Raw genomic sequence first — 12,672 nt, forward strand, 5'->3', positions numbered from 1 at the left:
AGATTTTTCCACTAAAAACAGAATAATGTTTTGAGGCAATAAGGCAAGAAAAAAATAAATAAGTCACTCAGAGTAGAAAAGAAGTAAAACCACCTCTCTTAGCAATAGCATGATCCTTAGTATAGGAAATCACAAGAAATTCACAGGAAGTAATAATCCAACACAACAATGTTTCAAGATATAAAGTCAACATACAAATATCATTTATATTTCTATACAAAGAACAAATCAAAATGAGATGAAGAAAATTCTTCTATTCACAGAAGTATCAAAAAGAGTACTTAGGAGTACTTCAGAATGGATTTAAGGAAAGCAGGATAAAAATCTGTACACTTACAATGATGAAGCATTGCTGAAAGAACTTTAAAAAGACAACTATGGATTAAAAGGCTTAATAGTACTAAGATGGTAGTATTTCCCAAATTGACCTGCATATTTGATGTAATCCTATCTTAGCTTTCCATCATTACAATGAAATACCTGAGATAACTAACTTATAGGCAGAAATGTTTATTGGCTCAGTTTTGGAGGTTCCAGTTAAAGATCAGATTAAACCTAGTAATTTGTACCAGTGGTGAATGGCAGATAGCAAGTAGCTCAGGGTGGAACAAAACTACATCATACAGTCTTCTGCCTACATATAGGATAATCTTATCAGATGAGCTCAAAAGATCAAAAACCACATACCATATAGGATGATGCTAAGGGGCTGGGAAGGTGGCTCAGTGGTAGAGCGCTTGCCTTGCATGAATGAGGCCCTGGGTTTGATTCCTCAGCACCACATAAGCAAAAAGAAAAAAGCCAGAAGTGGTGCTGTGGCTCAAGTGGTAGAACGCTAGCCTTGAGCTGAAGAGCTGAGGGACAGCGCCCAGGCCCAGAGTTCAGGCCTCATGACCGGACCCCGTGCCCCCTAAAAAAAAAAAAAAGATGATGCTAAGGCCAGGCGCCAGTGGCTCATGCCTGTAATCCTAGCTACTCAGGAGGCTGAGATCTGAGAATTGAGGTTCAAACCCAGCCTGGGCAGGAGAGACCATGACACTCTTATCTCCAATAAACCACCAGAAAAACTGGAAGTGGTGCTGTAGCTCATGTGGTAGAGTGCTAGCCTTGAGCTGAAGAGCTGAGGGACAGCGCTCAGGCAGAGTTCAAGCTCCATGTCTGACAAAAAACAAAAAAAAAAAGATGATGCTAAGTGAAATGAACCCTAAGATATGGACACAAGAGGTCTGTATTGTTATTGTTTTAAATGTACCATGTAATTTTTTTGCTGTTGTTTCCTTTGTATGTTTTTTCCCCTTATGGCATATCCCCTGTTGTCACTGTATTCGATTTTGATACCCTGCAGCTTGTATATACATATGTCTAATCTGGGGAGGGGTAGGGGAATAACTAAATGCTGAAATATGGACACAGGATAACTCTTTGCAACAAAGATACCCACAGGACAGTATATTGGAAATGCACTTTACAACTTCAGGCAGCGAAGTGGGGGAGTGGGGATAGGAGTGTGTGAGCTGGGGGAGGGAAAGGATAGTAAGACAACAAGGAAGGGAAGGGGTAACAATGATCAACAAGTAATGTACTCATTGCCTTACTCATGTAACTGTCACCCCTCTGTACAACATCTTAATAAAATAAAATAAAGTTAAAAAAACACAACTATTTTCACCATGGGCCAGGAAGTGAGAGGAGAAAGAGGAAGGGGCTGGGGCCACACGATTCTCTGTAAGGGCATACCGCCAATGACCCAAGGACCTTCCAAAGGCTCTAACTTCTTAAAAGTCCACAGCACATTCCAATAGCCCTACCTAGGCACCAAGACTTTAACGCAGAGATTTTTTTTTTGGGGGGGGGGGACATGTTTATCAAAACCATGGCAAATCCCTGCCTGTGTTTCTTTTTCTTTTCTGTTTTTTCTAGACGACTAATCTTTAAATTTATATAAGATATAAAGGACTCAGAATATCAAAACCATGGAAGAAAGGCAGAACAAAGTTGTAGAATTTGCACTTCTTGATTTCAAAGCTTATTACAGAGTTACAGATATCAAGATAGGATATTCTGACAAGAAAGCAGATTAAAAAAACAACAATAACTCTTTTACACATCTGATCAATTAATAGGGGAAAGATCAGCTTCCCTCTCTCCAAATGGTGCTGGGACAACTGGATATCCATTAACAAAAAAGATGTTGGCAGATAACTACCTCATACCATACACAAAAATTGACTTGATATAGATCACAGAACCAAATATAAAAGTTAAAAATATAAGACTTAGAAAAACTCAGAAGTAAATCTTTGTGTAACTGGATTAGGCAATAACTTGTCAGATATAATACAATGCACAGCAAAGGAAGAAAAAATAAACTTGTCTTCATCAAACCTTAAAACATTTGTGCTTCAAAGGACACCACAAAGACAGCCTATAGAAAATAAAGTATTTGGAAATCATTTATCTGATAAGAAATTTTCATCTAAACTGTAGTAGGAACTCTTACAAGTAAAAAAAGGTAATCTAGTCAAAAAAGAAAAAGCATTTATCTAAAAGAGATACACAAATGTCTAACAAGAACATGATGCGATGCTCAACACCATCTGTTGGAGAAATGAAACTCAAAATCACAGTGAGATGCTGCTTCATGCACACTAGAATGGCTTAAGTGCAAAAGGCAGAAATTGGGATCCCATACATTGCTGGTGGGAATGTAAAATGGTACAGTCACATTGAAAGATAGTTTCTTAAAAATTAAAAGTAGAGTTTCACACAACAAAACATGTTCACATAAATACTAGCTAATCTAGTTTCATTCATAATAGTCTCAAAGTAGAAGCAATCCAAATATTCATCAAGTAATAAGTCAATCAAGAAATAGACATATCTAATATAATGTATTTGGGCAGGAAAAGGAATCAAGTACTACAATATGCCTGGACTTTCAAAAGATTGTTAAGTAAAAGAGGTTGGACATATAAGGCTAAATATTGTATGATTTCATTTAGATTTAGAGACAAAAAGTAGATTTGGTGATTGCCAGGAGTCTGGGGTAGTGACTATATTTGGGTATTGTGTTTCTTTTGGGATAAAAAAATCTAAAAGTGGGCTGGGATGTAGTTCAGTGGCAAAGCGCTTGCCTAGCAAGTGCAACGTCCTGGGTTCGATCCCCAGTACCAAAAACGAAAAGACAAAAAAAAAAATCTAAAAGTTAGATAATGATGATGGTTGCACAATTCTGTGAATATATTAAACACCTGTGAACTGTATATTATAAAAGTGATGAATTTTATGTTATGTAAAAATGTCAATAAAATAGTTTAAAAATCATCCCTATCACTCTCTGGGATTTGAGGCATTCCCCTTGTAGATAGTAGCTCACAACATTCTTTGAAGAAGCTCATTTCCCCAGATTCTTAGCTTCATACACTAAGTAAGTGTAGTACTGAGCATCAGAATCTGTTCACTATGAACATGAAATTAAAAAAAAATGTCTTTATGGAAGAACACTCAATTCTTGTGATTTTACTTTGAAATTAGGTGGGATTGCTTCATGCCTTCAATAATTTTATATCCTATGAAATAAAGACGGTCAAATTTGCAAATGTGACTGCAGATCATGGCTAATATGTGGGTTGTTACAGATAAAATCATATTAGTCTGAGTTTTGACAGGTAAGCCACACTTTTCTGCATAAAAGGGAAGCAGTGCATATGTGCCTTTATTCCTCACCAAAGAAAAAGCTCTTGTCCTTGGCATTCTTTGGAAGCTGTTGCTCTGACTCCATCTCCTCAGCTATAAAATGGAATAGCAGTTTATTACAGGGTTGCTGCAAGATATGTTGGGCTTAAGCTTTGTAATTTACAATGAGCAACTATAAAAATGTCTTCTGAAACAATCGAAATGTTCTGGAAACTGTTAACATAAGAGACTCATTAATGAAGAAAATGAAGTGGGAGAGACTTCCTAGTTTTCTGTCCAAACTTTAGTTTTTTTTCAGTACTTGTGTTATGCAGAACATTATGTTTTAGATGATGTTCTTTGTTAAGTAGCCAGGTACTTCCAGCTCATCCGTGTTCAGATTTTCCAAGCTTGTTATTATTTTGTGTGAGCTCTAGTTCTATTTTTATAGAAAAATAAGAAGATAGAAAATAAACAACTTTCTGGATATTAAGGATAATAGACTCTCATAATGGTGGTAGTATAAAAATTTTGGGGAAAAATTGATCAGGTCACTTCCTAAAAGACTCCTGTTAGTTCTGTTCTTGGCACCTGGTATTGGCTTTAGTTAAGTGATGTAATATTGTAGACTAGTTTATAAGGCTAGCTCATTAGTTTACTAGCTACTAGTATAACCAAACAACCCATAAAAGGCCCCTAATAACAAAAGTAATCCTGAGGAGAAAGCAATGCTAGAGGATACAGCATTGTACTGGCACAAAAACAGAGGATGGATAATAGTGAAATACATTGTGTCTATGTATATAGATGACATAGGAATTTCACTGAAAGTTGTACATAAGGGGATGGGGATGGATGATGAAAGAAGGAACATATAGAGGAGGTCAATCTGACTAAAGTACAAAATACAATGGTGAGACCCCTTTGTACAATTAATATACATTAAAAATGATGAATAAAATGAGTGACAAGAAAGTAAAACAGGTTATGTTGGGGAATAGAAACTAGCAGGAGGAGGAAGGAAGAACAGAGAGGCCATATAAGGATGAAAACTGGTCAAAGTACTTTATATGAATGTGTATAAGTAGAACAATGAAAGCTACTGGAATTGGTTTAAGAAAAAACAGGAAGAGTAAGAGCAAAGGAGAGGATGAAATACCGCAAAGGAAGCCTCCTTATGTAATTCTTGTACACAATCAAAAAAGGAACACATAGATCAGTTTTCTATTTGGATAGTTCTTGAAGAGAGCCCACCACTTTCATAATACACGTTTACACATTAGTGTATTGCCTATCGGTAGTGGTTTTAGAATCACACAAGCTAGATTCAAGTGGTGCCTTGTCAACTAAGCAGCAGTTATGGTTCTTGAAGAAGCTGTGCAACGTATTAAGCTTCAGTTCCCTTATCTAAAAAAAAAAGAGGAGCATTAAAAGTGTCTATTACTCAGAGTTTTTGTGACAATTAAAATTCTTCATGAAAAAAATGTGATACAATGACTTAAACATTCAGGAAATATTAACTATTACTATTTTATTACAAGGGTGTATATGTCCATTATCTGTGCTAGGTAACAATCTACGTTATTTTTTAAGTAACTTCTATAATTTTTTTGTGACAGTACTGGGGCTTGAACTTAGGCCTTGTGATTTCACTTAGCTTTTTCACTCGAGAATGGTGTTTTACCACTTGAGCCATAACTCCATTTCTGGCCTTTTGCTTATGAATTGGAGATAAGTCTCATGGAACTAGCTGCTGGTGATTCTCAGATCTCACCCACTTTAGTAGCTAGGATTACAGGCATGAGTCATCAGTGCCCTGATAAGTACTTATATTTTATGTGACTGAATCAAAGCTTTACATTATAACACATATACAGAATGTTTTGGCTATGACACATAAAGTCTTTTATGCCTAAAAAAGTGCAATGTAAGTGTCATTTGTTCTGCATTACCTTATTTGTTCCGTATTTTCCAAGAGAAGCTTATGGGAGCTGAATGAAAAAAGTACTAATGCAGAAAAAAAATCAATCTGATGGACATGAATGCAGACATCAAACTAGCCTAGGGATTTATTCGATGACACTGCTTTACTGTTAACCTTCATTCATATCATTTATTATTTGGGGGAACTGCTGCACAGAGACTAGAGAAGTGAATAGAATAATGATGTTTTTATGGCTCCTAATGTAGATTGTTATTGAAAATCTGTCAATTTTACTGGCAAGCTTTTGGCTCAAAAAAGATCTTCATTTATAATTTGCAAGCAGTGATAACTAAAATTATGGGAAGTAACTGGGAAATAAAAAATAACTATTATGATGAAAACTACATAATTATCTTTCTCATTAAAAACAGGAGGCATTCCATTATCCTTGGGATGTGAAATATACTCTTTAACAGCTGCTGTTACTGAACTAAAACACTTCTGAATGGGAAGGAAAATACATTACTGATCATCTAAATGATGAAAAATAAATGGGTGCAAGGTGCAGAACATCAGTAGGAAGTACTGCCCACACATGTGAATGACAGAAAAGCCACCTACTGATATTTCAGGGGTCCAACTCCAGTCCTCCCTACCCCTAGATTTCTTTCTTTCTTTTTTTTCTTTGTTGGTCATGGGGGCTGAACTCGGCTTGAGGACTGTCCCTCAGCAATTCAGCTCAAGGCTAGTGTTCAACCACTTGAGCCACAGTGCCACTTCCAGCCTTTTCTGCTTATGTGGTGCTGAGGAATCGATCCCAGGCCCTCATGCATGCAAGGCAAGCACTCTACCACTGAGCCACCTTCCCAGCCCATCCCTAAATTTCTTTTAGGGAGGTTTTCTGAAGTTGTCACTTGATGAGCTGGTTAGGAGCCCTTGCTTTGATAAGGGAATCTGGAATTTTCTGAGAGGATCTGCTCCTTTTACTGGGGTAGAAAGGCCTGGAGTTGGGGCAACAACTCATTTGTGATGATTCATGTTACTTGTCAAGTTGATTGGATTGGGAGAGGCCTAGAAACTTGGTAGATCACACTTGTGAGCACATCTGTGAGGATTCTTCCAGAGAGGATAAGACATGTAGGTCAATGACTGAGTAAGAAGACCCCAAATGAATAGAGGAAGCACTGCCCAGTAGTCTACAGGCATAGTGGAACAAAAAGCAGAAGTAGGAAGCTGGCACTCTTTTACTGTTGTCATAACCTATGGACATCAGACCCTAGATTCTTAATCCTTTCAATGTGGAATTTCTCCAGGGCCTCTCTAGGCAGCATCCAGGCTTTCAGGCTAGGAATGGGGCTGACATCATTGGTTCCCCTTCTGAGGCTTTCAGTTTTTTGAATGAGCTACTTCTTTCCCTAGCTCCACAACACACAGATAGCCATTGTGGGACTATCCAGCTGGTGATCATGTAAGCCAATTTAATAAATCCCCTCTTACATATACATGGTACAGGTCTATTCTTCTAGAACACCCTGAATAATACATAATTTGAAAAGTCATTTCTATTTACTTCACCAAGGAAGTCTTTGTGTAAAGGCATTTCCTAGATATTATCTATCTTGTCCACACTGCAACTTTCCCCAGCATATTCTCTACTGTTGAGCGAGTTTACCCTGATTCATTGGGTCTGAAGAACCCTGGATACTATGGTTATCCTGCATTAGGGAACAGAATGAAAAACAATTTGACCATCATACATGGTGAATAAGATATTGAGTACAAACAAGTTCATTAAAAATTTGGTGAATGAGACAAAATATACATATATTTTACTTTAATCTGTAAAGAAAAATATGAACAACTAAAAATAATGGTTCAACTAGGCGATACAAAATAATCATTTGCTGAGATATCCTGCTGTCTGGTCTGTATAAAGCATTATACTTTTTAAAAAATCCCTAGTAACAAAAGAACATTTGAGAAATAGTCACTCATATTCATTCCAAAAAAGTTCTAAAATAAGATCCATAGGAAGTTATCTAAAGCATCAAAGAATCACATACTTTGACTTCCTGATTGGCTAACTCTATGAGAAGAAAAAGAACTATAATTTTAAGCACTTAGCTTATTTACAGGAGGAAATGATATTCTAAACTCAAGTAGACTAGCCTTATTGTCAGGCAGTTTAAAAGCAAAAGACAATGAAACATGTTTTATAAGTATTTTTCTAGCATAAAAATCATGATTATAGAAATTTAGAAAGTATATTTAGAAAGTAATTATACAAATTCAGAAAGTATATTTTTTCTATGAAATATGAACCTCCTCTTAAATACAATTGCTTGTTAAGCTGAAATGAAAGATAAAATTGTTTTTCATAAGTATACAGTTCTGTGATTACCAATAGGAAATCTAAGTTAAACATTTTAAGATCTGAGAAAGGAGGAATTACATAAAATTCTCCTTGAAAGTAAATAATAGAAAAGAGAAATATGGTATTCTCCTGCCATAAAATAATATATTTTATGTCATAATTTTTATGCTATACACTAATATGTTAAAAGAATAACTTTGTGACCATTGTGTGTACTTATGGTAGATTGTTTTCAATTTCACTTATTTAAAAATAAAAGAACTGAGTATTAAATGATAAACCTAGGTCAGAGTAGAAGTGATAAAAGCAGAGTATATTTTTAAAACAATGTTTGCTGTCTGAGAGGGTATATGTTAACATTCAATTTTAGTAAGTTTTTCCTCTAACCTCCATTTAAAACCATACAGAACTAAATCATTTATGACCAAAGTCTGGCATTTTAAAACAAGATTGTTAGATGAATGATTGGACTGTGAGCATCTTACTGAATGTCTGCCCCTCAGACATGCTCAACAAAATCATCATGCCTTCATAAGAAAAGTAAAGTAAAGGTGAGAGTCTGCTCTAGGTTGAGCATAGGATAAAGGAGAGATTGATATGATCAGAGCTCTTAATTGGAGGAGGTCATGTTCTGCCTTCCTTCCTTATAATGGGCCAACTCTTGCAAGCACTAATGGCTGCAGATGTGGAAATACAATGGTATACTGGTACATAACTCTATTATCTGGGGAGTATATGGAAGATGAGGAGTTCTCATGTAAGAACTCTATAATGACACAGGAGAATACCAAAATGACACAAAGTAGATAGCATGGGCATGGGTTGGTGGCTATTTTCTATGCATATCCTGATAGTTTGAAGAGACAGGAGAAAGGGAGGCAAACTAGGAGATGAAGGCAGTGCCATTAGGAATGTTAAAGTGTTGGTGTTAAGGAAATGATGATGGCACAGCCAGACTGATTTGAGCATTCAACTGGGTACATCAAAGACAGGGAATGTCACACTTAATAATTTTCTTATATGGCATCTAAGGATCTAACTCTATTTATTTAGGATGATTGGATATGACTATATCTGTCACTGCAATAGTGGCAAGATGGTTGTAGGCTGCAGGTACAGGACAATTCTTTCTTTTGTAAGCTGCTTACAGGGCAAGCTCATCCTTTACCATTCTGGGCACCTGAGGATGTTCACATAGTTATGGCAGGAAATCAGAAAGACTGTCAAAGACACATAATGCCCAGTAGAAATCACTAGAGAATAAGTAGAAGTGATTCTTGCAATTTCTTTTCCATAAAGGTACTAAAAGAATCAAAGGTTAATCTTTTTTTTAAATAAGTTTTTTAAATTGTGAAACTACTGTACAGAGGGGTTAGTTACATGAGCAAGGTAATGAGTACATTTCTTATCAAGCATTGTTGACACCTCCTTTGTTTTTCCCCACCATCCCTTCCCTCCCACCTCCACAACTGGGGTAAACAGAAAGTGCAGCAAGCATCTGCTAAACTTTAGCTGTAAGAAAGGATGGGTAGAACTAGTAGAAATACTTTTAAAATTGATTTTGACTGTGGGACAGTGCTATCTCTTCTTCAGTTTGTTATATTTTCTGTAATGTTATAAGCAACTAGCAGTGGGATTTCTGTGATCAAAAAAACCTCTACTTCATTTTCATGATAAAAATTAGGCTAGGGATGTAGCACAGCAGTAGAGTGCTTGTCTAGTATGCACAAAGCTCTAGGTTCTATCCCCAGCACTTCAAAAATATATTTAGTATATGACACAAGTGGGACTTAGGAGCAGTAAACATTTATTCAATACATATTTATTAGGCTCCTGCTATGTGCATGGCATATTGCAGGCACAACAGAAGAGACAAAGGCAAAGAGGACATGCATAGTTCAAGGGTACTAAGTTACAGATAGACAACAGCAAGAATCCGGTGTGCTGTTGCAATAAAGGGTAAGTACAGATCATAATAGTTTACTGTAAATTTCAAAAAACTAAGAGAAAACATTATTAAAAGTTTCACCATAAAGAAATGATAACAGCTTGAGCACATATGCTTTGTCTGATAAACAAACAACATATGCATATATGGAAACATCATCCCATTAATATGTGTAATTTTTATGGTTTCCTATATCATTAAAATTTATCTTCAAAAGCTGAAGGGCAGAGAAGATACTGACAAAGATAATACTATCATAAAACAGAAAGGGATAAAAGCTTTTCAATTTTAAAGGTTTCAAATATCCTTTTGGAGAAATTCTGAGGAGATGTGGAAAAATAGGTGTTTTGCTATATCATTTAGGAAAGTCCATAAAAAACAATTTGTTAGAAGTCTATTTTTACACCTATGGTGCATTCTTACTTCCAGTTATTTACTTGGGTGAAAATGTTTGTGTTTGTCACTGTGTCCCTGGAAATGTTCCCCAAGTATCTACATAGTCATTCACTTCACATTTTTATTAAGCTATACCCTGTTTGGAGATCAGCTGAGAGGATGGCTGTACTTGGATATTTCAGTGAGCATTTTTCCATGGTAATATATTTCCATACTATTTTAAGTATATAGAAAGGACAAGCAACTGGGGAATCTGCACAGGACCAAAGATGTGTGTGTCTTGGCTTCTCTACAACCACTGACTGGATAATTTCCAATTCAGAAAGAGTAACTGTGATTACTGAGAAAGGTAAGAATGTCCATATTTAACTAATATTTTAGATGGGTTAGCTTTTATTTAAGACAGGGAGTGGGAAATAAAAAGTTTTATGATATAATTAAGGGTTGAGCACTGGCAACACCTTATTCTTTACTTTAGCAATGTCTTTGCCTCTCTTAAAAGGCATACATGTTGTCTATTGATATCACACATGTAATTTATTTGGGCTCAACATGCTTTTGGATTAATTTCTTTCTAGACAAATTATACACATTTGTTACATGCATGAGAAGTTAGCTTACTATGATCTGATTGAAAAATCACTATTTTCCCCCTTTTGCTTTATCGTTTAGCTACTGAAAACCTGTACAGCAATTGAATGTCATTTGTCAGAGTAGCAAAGAAGTTGTCTTGCCATTTTCACATTCCAATCATCTGCTCATCTGTGTCTCAGAAGAACAAATGCAAAATGCTTTTGATTTAACTTAATGTATCTTTTTTAAAAATCCCAAATCTCTTGAACCATTTGTCTTCTGGGCACAGAAACATTTGTTTGCTAAATATTCAATCATGCCCCAGTGCCAGGAACATCAATAGAGCTTGCCTGATTAACCGTAGCACAGCATATGTATGCTCAAGATGAGAATGATTTCCCCAAGGAGCACGCACTTCCTCTGCTGAACTCTCTTTCTTAGAAGGACATGCAGATGGGCATTTGGACACTCATTTCTGGATGTACAAAATGATTGCTCTTGCTGAGTTGTAATTTTGAAAAGATAATTTTAATGACTCTTGAGGACCACCTACTTGGAGCAGATGGGACCCAAGCTCTTTGTAACGGCACTTTAATGCTGTGTGAGTCAAGATAGAACACTGTATCAGCCTTTGTGAAAGAGGATGATCATATTTATTTATATTTCAAATACAATTTTAATTCAGTCCACTATGAAAAAGCCTTCTATGACATTCTTAAAAGTTCTATATTAAAATACACCTATACTATTCCAAACATTACTTTTGATTGCAGTTTAGAATTTGTAAAAAACCAGTTTTTACTTGTGTCCAATGACAATTGACAACACCCTTTATTTGGACACTAGCAAGCAACAAGAGCTAGAGCAGATGAAGATTAAAGAGGACAGTTATTTGTATAAATTATGACTAAAGACAATCATAGAATAATAAGAACTTAATTTTTCTTTGGTGCTAAAGACTGACCATTCAAATGTATATCAATGTAACTTAAATGTCTTCATAACAACTATCTTCAAGAAGTACTTCTATTTAGGAGATGTTACAGGAAACTGTGAAAGGAATAATTTTCTTTACGTGACAAAATGATAGAACTATCTTATAATATGTTTTTGTTAGCTTGTAAATAAATGAAATAAAGGGTTGGCAGTTGTAAAGAATTAACTTGTATGATGTTTGATATTAAAACGGTTAGAGAAAGTGCATTTTGTAAACATCTTTACCTGTAACCAATACTGTAACAGAGAAATGAGATAAAACAGGATTTGTATGGGGTGGAAATATGAATATTTGGAGAAAATGATGGGATTCTTTTAATTGCTCAAGATGAAGTCCATTTCTCAAAAAGTTAGTTTTATGCTCTTTTAACTGAGAACATTTAAAGATTTCTTGCAAAAATTCTTGTCCAGAGCCAACATCAGCAAGATATCTTTTAGCAAAAAAGAGATAGAATGTTAGTTTCTAGATAGACTAGATTTTTTTTTTTCAGGTAAGGGGTAGGTTTATTCATCGTTCTGGTTGGCACCAGGCCATCTTGGTCCTCCACACGGTGGGGAAAGGCCTGGGAAAGAGAGCTGGGAGAGCTGGGAAAGAGAGCTGGGAAAGAGAGAGAAAAGAGCTAGAAAAGAGAGCTAGACTAGATTTTTTAAATCTTCCTCACCTGCCTATAATAAGGCACAGCCAAATCATAGAAAGTTAGGCCTTGTTTTCATAGAAGAGTTTTATTACTATAAAGATGTGTAGATGTGAACAGCTTAGAAGGATGACTCATACAAAATAAATAA

General features: G+C 35.7%; 1 protein-coding gene and 1 long non-coding RNA gene across 7 annotated transcripts in view; one reads left to right on the forward strand and one right to left on the reverse strand.

Annotated features, from left to right (window-relative positions):
• Positions 1 to 12,672, forward strand: part of LOC138824717 (uncharacterized) — a 108,563-nt gene that overhangs the window by 95,664 nt on the left and 227 nt on the right. Inside the window, exon 2 of the long non-coding RNA XR_011371157.1 lies at positions 10,542 to 10,666. This is a non-coding gene — a long non-coding RNA (uncharacterized lncRNA). The remainder of the gene's footprint in view (positions 1 to 10,541; positions 10,667 to 12,672) is intronic.
• The window catches only part of Cfap20dc (CFAP20 domain containing), a 200,262-nt gene that overhangs the window by 61,851 nt on the left and 125,739 nt on the right, over positions 1 to 12,672 (reverse strand). The window lies entirely within an intron of this gene.

Source organism: Dipodomys merriami, unplaced genomic scaffold, assembly GCF_024711535.1.
Source record: "Dipodomys merriami isolate MVZ:Mamm:240054 unplaced genomic scaffold, mDipMer1.0.p SCAF_13, whole genome shotgun sequence".
In the NCBI taxonomy this organism is placed as follows: Eukaryota; Metazoa; Chordata; class Mammalia; order Rodentia; family Heteromyidae; genus Dipodomys; species Dipodomys merriami.